At 34.1% G+C, this 10,595-nt stretch overlaps 1 long non-coding RNA gene across 1 annotated transcript; it reads right to left on the reverse strand.

Moving 5' to 3' along the window:
- Positions 1–5,989: 5,989 nt before the first annotated feature.
- On the reverse strand, positions 5,990–7,878 carry LOC110353617 (uncharacterized). The gene is made up of 3 exons (XR_002404361.4): positions 7,767–7,878; positions 7,125–7,249; positions 5,990–6,435 (listed from the first exon to the last, which is right to left on the reverse strand). It is a non-coding gene; the product is annotated as an uncharacterized lncRNA (long non-coding RNA).
- Positions 7,879–10,595: the final 2,717 nt, after the last annotated feature.

A 10,595-nucleotide genomic window follows, 5' to 3' on the forward strand; every position in this document is an offset into this window, starting at 1 on the left:
ATTATTATTATTATTGTCATTATTATTATTATTGTCATTATTATTATTATTATTATTATTTATTTATTTATTTATTATTATTATTATGTAAGGAGAGAATGGTATCACTCTCTACAGGTTGCTGAAATTTGAAACTAAGAAATAATTCAGATCCAGAAAAAAAGAGACACACTATCAAATAGTGTTTTTCCTTCTTGCATCTGAGAAAGTCAGAATTTTTATGTATATGTTTTCAATGATGATGACAAATCAGTCATTATAGTAATACCACAGATGCAAATAAAATAAAAAGTGGAAATAAATAAAGCAAAAAGCAGTTCTGCAAGCAACCATGCTTCTCTAAGAAGGTGCTTTGTGGATGAATCTGACAGTAGCTTGAATTAAAATGCCATATAAACATAAGCATGAAATATTTTCTTAAGGAACATAATTTCATCTAATTATTCTTGGCATTTATTACCTATTGAGTCTGTATTCCAACTCTAAATGAGCAGCTTATTTTTAATTCATTGGATTCATCTGTGCTTTTTTATTTTTAAATATAAACGGCAGAACACAAAAAATCCAGTGTAGGCAGATGCCAATTTTAATATAATGTTCTACTTTGGGGACTTCACTAGCTGTATGGGTTACCCATTAATGCCACTCAAACTTTGTAATTGACAGTAAATAATTCTCTCACTGTCACCCACTGCCATTCACTAAAGGAAGCCATATCACAATAAAACTAATTGAATTTGAAATGGTAGAAAACAAATCAAGTACTTCAGATACCTCAGATGTCTGTTAAAGAAAGAAAATTAAAACCACCTCCTAAATACTGATGAAAGAAAGCTGATTTTTCAAGTAAATATATTTCTTAGTATGGAGACCTAAATATTATTTATAACATTCAAAGTGATTCAGAGTCAGGGACATAAGAACAGCTATTAGAGATTAAGAAAACAAAAGTAACTGATTTAAAATTGGGGTGTTTTAACCAAATATATTTAAACAGCAAATGTCCTGAATACAAGACAAATGTCATCCTAATCCAAAGACTACCCACTAAGTCCACATTCCACCTGATTTTTAGATTAGTGTTGTTCCCCTCCAGTTGTCAGTACTTTTTTTGTTACCTAAGCATGTCTTTCTTTTGATGTACAAATACAAAGGTACTCTTGTTTATAATTTTCTTTTCCAGAAGGCCATAATAGTTAAAATTTGAGGCTGTCAAGTTTTGAAAAGCTTTGTCAAAACCCATCAGTTTTACCAACATAGAAAATACACAATCCAGTTAAAGACTCTGTCCTTCCCTATTCTCTATATCTGTATATCAGTCTTGCTTTAGTCTATTTTATTATTCCTCTGAAATCTCAGCCTAAAATATTTGGCAAAGGCCCATTGTTATTATAAACTGTCAGAATACTTAATAAACATTTGCCTAGAGTTTCCCAACAAAATTTTTTTCATAGCTGAATTAAAGGGTATACATAGGAAAATTTTCACATCATTAACAATACACATTCTGTGTTTTCTACTGATTGTATGGGTGGCCTAGAAAAAACAACAAACTTGTATTTCAGGTGCTGCTGCATGCAGGTGCAAGGCTCTGCACAAATACAAATCTCATTCTGCTGACTCAAGTGTGTCCAGAAATGGCAAAGGAACAGGGGAGTGGGGCTCAGCTGAAGTTCTCATCTATCCACCTCCAGCCACCACCACCAAGAGTGCTGCACACTCTGGGACAGAAGGTGTTGTGATCTCAGACTGGGTCTCATCCACCTCAGCCAGTAGTGCAAAGACCTGGCACTCAGCCGCATAATAAGTTCTGGAAGGACAGCTGCATGAGGATCTTCATGAGTTATAAATGCTCTGGCATTCAGAAGTGCAAACACAAATTCCTAAGTTGGATCTGCACAGCTGTCTCAGAGTACCGCAACAGGAAGAGACCCCTCATATGTAAAAAGGATGATGGTAAAATAGGAAAGTATTTTTGTCAATGACCTGCAACATATACAACCTATACATTCACTTATAAATGGCTAATGAGGCTTGTTTAGCTTTTGTATATAGCTAAGCTAATTTTTTATCTAATTACATGTATAATGAGAATTTTGTATCAAAGCCCCTAGGATTCCTCCCTCTTCCTATATAATTTGTTGTTGTTTCCATTGTTTTTAGAATTTTTTAGAATACCTGTATAATTTTTCCACTCCTGCTGTGGCAGATGGTCTTGTTAGTCACTGCTAATCTACTCTCTTTTGTAAACTAATAACATAGGTAAATAGAAAAAGTTCTATCATCACTATTTCATAAAATAGAACTTTTTATTTGTGTTTTTCATATAAGAACATCTGATACATTTATAAGTAAAGCTACAAAGATTAATAATAATAATAATAATAATAATAATAATAAACACATGTAAATTCCATGTGACATTTTACATCATAATGGCTACCACTTTAAAAATCCCCATTTTTGCAATTTTCACACTAAGGTCCAATTATGTTAATAAATTTTTGCTGTAAAATCTCAAATTTGTCTGCAATAAAAGTGAACAGAAAGAGGGAGATGATAGCTGAATTTATCTATGAATAAAATTCATCAAAGCATATCCTATAAAGAAGTTTACAGTCAATGAAATTACAAGTGTCTTACTGAGGCCCATTTGTCCCCTGAAATCCTGAAATGTTGCCATCTAACAGAGCCTAACTTAATAGCAGATATTAAAACAAAGTGTAATGTCAGCGGGAGGAACAAAGTCAGAAGACAGTTGCCACTTAATTATAGTGTTCTGCCAGAAGTGAGCTAGTAAAAATATCTAACGTGAGGAACAAAAAAAAGCAATTAGAAGGGATTTTAAAAACAGCGCTGAAACACTTTGCTTCTTCCTGCAAGTCCTTTCCTGCTGAGAGCAAAACAACATGACAGCAAGGAAGGCACGAAGAGCAGCTGGCAGCCCAATAACATACTAGAGCAGTAAATGCTGTCCACATGGTTCTCCACATGAGGTTTTTAGAGAATCCCAATACTGTAATCTATAATGCATTGCAAAAAAAAGGTATCGCTTTTCAAGGCCATTCTCCACAAAAGGGAAATACGTGGTTAATGAGAAGAAAAAATGCTTTCCATTATATTTCTGTAAACCAGAAACTAAGAAAAGAATGTCTTTGAAAAAAAAATTATTCCAAATCTTATCTATACCTGGCTGTAAGTGTTTAGATGATTTCCATATTAAAGAAGGAAAAAGAAAAAAAAAAAAAAAGCACTGATAGGAAAGATACCATGACATAAGATTACCACAAAACATTATTTTATAGCTGTTTATAATGTGCTTTAATAACAGTCTTGTAATGTTTATATGATCAGTGGGCATCCGTACAATTAAGGCACAATTGAGGAAGCTTGTGAAGAAATAGCGTATCATGATGTCATTCATTTAAAATTGTATCAGTAATTACTGAACAACTGGACTTTTAATGAAGCGTTAAATAGCAGTGTTTATTTAATAAGGAAGAAAATGATTACCACAACTAAAATATGACTAATACTTCAGCAGTTTAATATACAGCTTCATTTGGAATTTGAATATATTAATTGAAAGCTTTTCAATGTGGTTTTTTTTTGACATTGTTGATAGGTTCCAGCTGAACAACACATTTTGCTCTATCTTTTTAAAAAAGATTTGTTCCATAATTACTATGACTAGCAAATATTTATTAAGAAGGCTTTTGTCTTCTGTCTCTTATATGCAGTGCACTTGGTTACTTCATATTTGACCATGTTTTTTGTAGAATCAGTTTTGCCCTTTCCATATATTGACATTTAGGCTTTGTTTTGCTCTTCAAAGGACTTATGACTAGTTATTTTCTGATATAAGAAAAAAAAACAAAAACAATAAAAAAAAAAACACACAAATGTTTGCAAGACTTGAACTGCAGTACATTCTGCTTTATTTATTCTTTTGTCCTCACCTTTCTTACAAAAGGAAAGCTATTTCATCATCCTGTAGGATGGATCACTGATAAATTAGTTTTTCAGGGAGTCAAGATGGTAGATAATATTTGAAACAAATGTAAATTAGAAAAAATAAGTTTCTACCCACATCTAAATTTTTTTTAATATATTTTCAGAGAACAATTTATATGGGACCAAGGCATAAACTACTGTATTTTTACATGTCATTTAGAATACATCATTTCTGAAGGCAGTTTGTGCTGAGTGCATGTTCTGTGTAATTGACACCTTTTTTTTTTTTTTTCTCTACATGTATATTCAACTTGCCCACTTGGCTTGTGCTTCTATAGGACATGTTCTACCTTTAAACATTGTTAGAGTAGGTGTAAAATATCCAGAGTTTGATTCTCACTCATTTTTCTGTCTTATGTGGGCCATTGTCTAACTGCTGGAAAGAATCTACCTCAACAGAATTAAAATCCATCACATAAAAATAATTAATCAACATCTTTTCACATTGTACCTGCATTGACTTTAACACTAATGAGCTAGTGAAAAATCTGTTGTCTTTAGTGTCAGGGATGTATGAATCTAGACCAACTTTAGTTTAGAAGTTTCTCATTTTACTACCATAAAACATCTTACTTTAAACTAGATTGTGGGTATTCAAATTTAAATTCAAATGAGTTCAGTAGTTTTTACAAGAAACGCTAATTGAATTAAATTGCTGTCTCTCTTTAGCAGTGTTAAATCAAAAGATAAATGTAAAGATAAAATGAGATTCCTGACCTGTTTAAAAGTAATTAAAAAATGTTTTATGAGATATTTTTTTATCCTGTAAAATTTAAAAATATCACAGGAGTTGTTGTTGTTTTGTTTTAAGTAGCAGACAATTGCTGTCTCACATCTATGGTTGAGGAGAGAGTAAAGGTAGCAGGTCATTTTCTACCAGACCACAACTCCATAGCACCTTTTTTGAGTTGATATTTCACACAAGGTGATTATGAACTTTTAGGATTTGAATATCTGTCTGCTACAAGGAGATTATCAACTTATCCAGTACAGTTTGTCATCAGGTCATAACTAACTACTATCTGTCACTGTCTTACTCACCTTACTCACTAGTAAGTTGGATGAAACAGCTTAGAGAGCTTTCATTATCTCTGAAGAAATCCTCTGGGATGTTTGGTCTGCAAGTAAGAAAACCTAACAGATAAAAATGAACAAACAAAAAGAAACAACAAATAGGAATCGAATCTTGGCCAGCAACTAAATTTGGTCTGTATCCCTGTTAGGCAGAGTTAAGCAGCAAACAACAGTTGACAGGATACATTCTTAGGGTCTCAGAAATTAATATTTTATATCTCTTGTTTATTACCTATTGCCTACTAATTATTTTCTGTATTGAATTGCCCATCTTGCTGTTGTATACTTTAGTCAGTAGGTAGAAATGCCTATTCTGTCATGTTTCTTACATGGGCATTGATGATGTTATTTATTCTCCATTACTTCATATCAGCCTTTAGTACAGTATTTTCATTCCACTTTGGACAAAAAACCAACCACCCCCACCCCTAAATGCATAAACTATATGACTTTAAAGTTTTCTATTTCCAGAACCCCTTTCAGCACCCTTTACCACCAGTAAATATTGGTGTTTGGACCTTCTGATAGCTTTCTTGCTAAAATTATTGTTATATTTCACCCATTTGTTTGAAAATGAGACACTTTCAGTAGGAAAGCTTCACAGTCTTATTATCTTTGTTTTGTTATATAGATAATTCTGAATGAGAAGTTCTTTTAGCCTGAAGAAAGAGTCAGCCATAATTGTATTTACATTATAAGTCATTTTCAAAGGTGCTAACTGCTAACTAATAAATTTTCTGAAGCTAGCCAATCCATAATGACTTTTACTGTGGTAAGTGGCAAGTGGGGTTTTCTTGCTCCTTTTTCTCACAGACCATGATTTACATTAAATATATACGTGTTCCTTTGACATTAATTTAACCCCGAGAGGCCACTCTTAATGGAACTTTCATAAAGACTTTATTAATTTTTCCCCATAAAAGGTGATCCTTAAATAACATCAAAGATTTACCCACCCCCTTTCCTGTTTCTGGCACTGGCTAATAGAGGCTTACTCTGGTAGCAGAAGGCTGTTCTTGCAGCTCTATCAATCCTTGGCTTAGAAAGCAAGGGGGCTTCCTAAACCAGAAATCACAAACTAACCTGTTATTAAATTAAAACTATGCAGTGAGAGAATAGAAGCGGAAAAGCTTCTCCTGCTGTATCGCTTTGACAGCCAGATCTCTGGACAATTGATGTAGAACAGGGAAGATCTTGAAAAATTATTGATTTCAGAAAAATTTCTTCATTTCAAGTTCATCAGAGGTAAACACAGAATTTAGGCACATTCAGGCTTAGCTGCCCAGAGTTCTGTTAGTGTTGGTTTAAGCAGTTACCAAACCCTGGTTTCTTCTTTGTGTTGTTCCTCTGGGAAAATGAAGAAAAAAAATCTTTATTAGGAAAATGTCTTTGTTAAGAAAAAAATATTTACTGTGAGGGTGGTCAAGCTCTGGAACAGGCTTCCTAGTAAGGTGGTTGATGTCCCATGCCTGTCAGTTTTCAAGAGGCATTTGGACAATGCCTTTAGTAATACTCTTTAACCTTAGGTTAGCCCTGAAGCAGTCAGGCAGTTATACTCGATAATATTTCTAGGTCCTTTCTAAATGAACTATTCTATTATTCTATTCTATTCTATTCTATTCTATTCTATTCTATTCTATTCTATTCTATTCTATTCTATTCTATTCTATTCTATTCTATTATTCTAATTTTTTGTGTTTCAAAGCTAGATGTAGGATTGCATAGTGAGCTGATCTCTATGAAAAGTAACCATTTTGGTTAGTTTTGAAATCAGAATCCCTTTCCTTATGCCAGTAACAGTTTTGCATGGTGAAGACCTTACCAGATGATTTTATCATAGCGGTAGACAGTAATGTATTTCAACATTTGGTATACAAACAAGAAAGCAAACAAAAAGCTATAGAAAGTTGTTACATGGAATGACCTGTTACAACATTATCTCTGCATTATATGTCAATTGCATTTTGCTATTGAGAAAGAATAACAGTGAAAATTTTTAGCAACATTTATGGGGTTCTGGTGGAAAATGATCTCACCTCAATGCCACTCCTACTTGCTTCAGTTCTTCATGCTGGCTGAAGTAAGAAGGGCCAGAATAGAGCAAGCTATTCAGCAGCACCAAGATATATTTGTCAAATCATGTGCTAGTAAAAAGGTGAAGCTGAAAAATACAGTGTGTAAGTGTAAAATGGTAAAGCACTACTGAACAACTACTATTAATATAATAGAACGATCTTACAAAAAAAAAAAGTGATTGATATTATGAACTAGAACTTTGTGAATCAGATATACAAAATAATTTCTTCACTTTACTCACGACTTATAAGTTTTCAGCAAATATCTGTGTCCAGCTGGAGACATTAATTTTTATGAAACATCCTTTAAAGTTGCTAGAAAGAAGAAAAAGTAGAACCATTGTCCTACTCCCTGTTAAATGTCCAACATAACCATGTGGGATTAAACATAAGAGCAGCTTAAACTAGATAATCTGGAAAAAATATATATATTTTAACCTTCGTAAGAGAAAAACATTGCAAGGTGTAACACCATGCAACCCTTAACATTTAAGTACTAGACATGCTTTAGAGCAGGAGAATTGATCCAATTTTATTTTCAGACCTCTTTCTATGCCAAATTTACAGGTTTCTCCCTTGAAGAACTCTACTAGAATTACATACAGACTTCCTTTCTTCTTAATTTGTAGACCCTAAATCTTCTGTCAGCTGCTTTGAAACTTCCAGCTTCTGTATTCAGCTACCCTTTAGCAGTGCACACCATGACAGGTGAGAGCTTCGACTGCCAATGAAGTATTCTAATGAGTGCAGTTATAAAAATACAGGTGTATCTTATTTCCTCCTCACTTCATTTTGCATTAAAGGAAGATCAAACAACAGCAAAAAAGCCAATGGTCTCAAATATGGCATGCCACTAACCATGAAAAATCAGTATGTTCAGAACTGTGGTTTCCATAACAATTATTTGAACCTGCAGGGATAAATTCAGTTTCTTGAGTGGTGAGGCTTCCTAAATCTCAGACACCTATCTCAGACACAAGATACCTAAATCTATCAGGCACCCATAGTCACAAGGGAGAAATTGGGCTTTAGTACTTGAAACATCCCAACAAAATATATCACAGGTACAGCTGCAATATCAAGTCCAAAGAACAAGCTAAATATTATATATATAATATATATGTAATATAATATATAATAATAAATTGACTACTGAAAAGGTTGAGAGGAAATAGAAAAAAATAAAATTCCATGTAATTAAAAGTCACACAAATTGCACTGTAAAATCACAACACAATATGCCACCTCAATTCATGCTTTCTGACAGTAACAATAGATTGCCTTTGGCAAGTTGTGGAAAACAAAACAATCTTATTTGTGATAAAAATAAAAACTTATCCTAACAGCATTTCATAATCAGCACATCATATTGATTGTCTACCTCCATCTCACAATGTATCTATATTTTGTAATAACAACACAATATAATGATATAGTTTCCTTAACTGAAGTGAATAAAACCATACATGAAGATATTGAACAATATATGGATAACACAATAGAATCCCGCCTTACACTTTTATACAACAGAATTAAATAATTTATTATTTTTCTAAAGTGGAAGTGAAAAAATAAACAAAGCTGAACCAGCTCTCATTCCTTCCTCCATCCTTTCTTGGGAAAAAAAAAAAAAAAAAAAAAAAAAAAAAAAAAGCAGAGAACCTATGGCCAAAGAGCTTTAAAGGAAGGAAAGAAATCACACCAAAGTAGTTGTGTGTATACATACATACATGCATGTGAAAGTTATAAATGTTGCTATAGAACTATCCTGGATAGAAGATAAATTGCAACATGCTAAGCAAAACTTTTTTTTTGCTTACTAGGAACACCTTTGAATATGAGGTTAATATATGTTACCCCTATGTGGTGCAATTGCCTAAAGTAACTAGGAAAATAACACTGATATTCACATTTTAAAGAAAATGTAAAGCATTGAAGAAGTTTTCAGGGTAGGGCATAGCTACATTACCTGAGCGTTCCCTAGGCTTCCAACCTTAGATGCTATCACACTGGGGGAACCTGGTGTGCGAGCTCTAAGTTCCTTAGAGTATAGAGTGTAGAGTTGAGTGGAGACACCACAGCTAGGCTCTGTGACCAAGTGGGGACTCAATTGTTCTTGTGCACACTGAGACCGATAAGCTGCACTTTTTTGCTACCCTGAGCCAAGGACCTGTCATGGTTTAACAAATGCTGTACCCTGGTGTACTTTTGCTCATTATAATATCATTATAATACCAAAACACACTTCCATCCAAAAAGCTACCCGCCTCCAAGGTGCGACCACCCCTTATTGAGTATGCACTCTGAATTTCTTGGAGCCTATTACTTTAAACACAGACGGGAAAACTTTTCACCAATCATAACTAAGATATGCTTGACTAGAGTCACCCAAGCTCCATCTAAAAGATAGAAAATAATATAAATTGGCCTAAGAGAGAGGGGATGTCAGGGAATATACCATCGTTAGGGAAGATACTACCATCAGGGGAGATACCATCCTGATGGAATACACCATCCTGAGGACCTCCTGACTCCTGGGATCAGTTGATGGGCTGAGCCTCTCTTCCCCGCCCTCCTCCCCACTGGGAGAGATTTGGGTGAGATTTGAAAACTTGGTTATACTGTGTGTCTCTGTGGAAACTCAGAAATCTCTAAGTCTTTGTGCCTTTTAATGTATTAACTTCCAGGCTGCGCACCTGTGACACCTGTGTATTTCATGCATGATAGCTTGCTTTTGCAGACAGTAACTATTGCCAGCAATCCAAAGGACCTGTGTACCTGTTGCTGTAATACATTGTGCATTGTTCCTAGCTGTGATAGTTCTCATTGAAGGTGATTAGAGTAAGGGCAGTTATATATTATTGGTGAATCCACGACCGTGGTAGTTCAGTGCTCTGAATCCAACCAGACCTCTAACGGTTAGCGTGTTATTGGTAAATCTGTGATTGTGATAATTCAGTACCCTGAATCTGACCGGACCCATAACAGTTAATCAACTACACCCCTTAATGCGACACCCTAGGACTGGAATAGGCAGTTCACAGCCACTCTTAAAAATAGGACCTGGAAATATCTCCATCACACAATGAGGTATCCTGATCAAAAATATGATCTTCTGTATTACAAGGTGTTGTAAGCAGCAGTAATATTCCATCTGAAAAATTTGGACCTAAAAGCCTTTTGTGAACTGCTACTTTTGCAAAACTACAGAATTTGTCAGAAATCTTAGTTCTCTACACAAAAGAATACCTGAGATCTGTTCTGAAGGAGTTTACTTTATAAATTGCACATATCACCAAGAAAGATTTTTTTTCACTTAAACTATTTTTTTAGGTGCAACTGCTGTTTAAAAGGTGCTCATACAAGCAAATTTTATCAAAACTTTAGTCTTAATACAGTGTATTCTACTTCGAAGCTAAATATATATATGTG

This window comes from Anas platyrhynchos, chromosome 2 (assembly GCF_047663525.1).
Source record: "Anas platyrhynchos isolate ZD024472 breed Pekin duck chromosome 2, IASCAAS_PekinDuck_T2T, whole genome shotgun sequence".
Taxonomy (NCBI): Eukaryota; Metazoa; Chordata; class Aves; order Anseriformes; family Anatidae; genus Anas; species Anas platyrhynchos.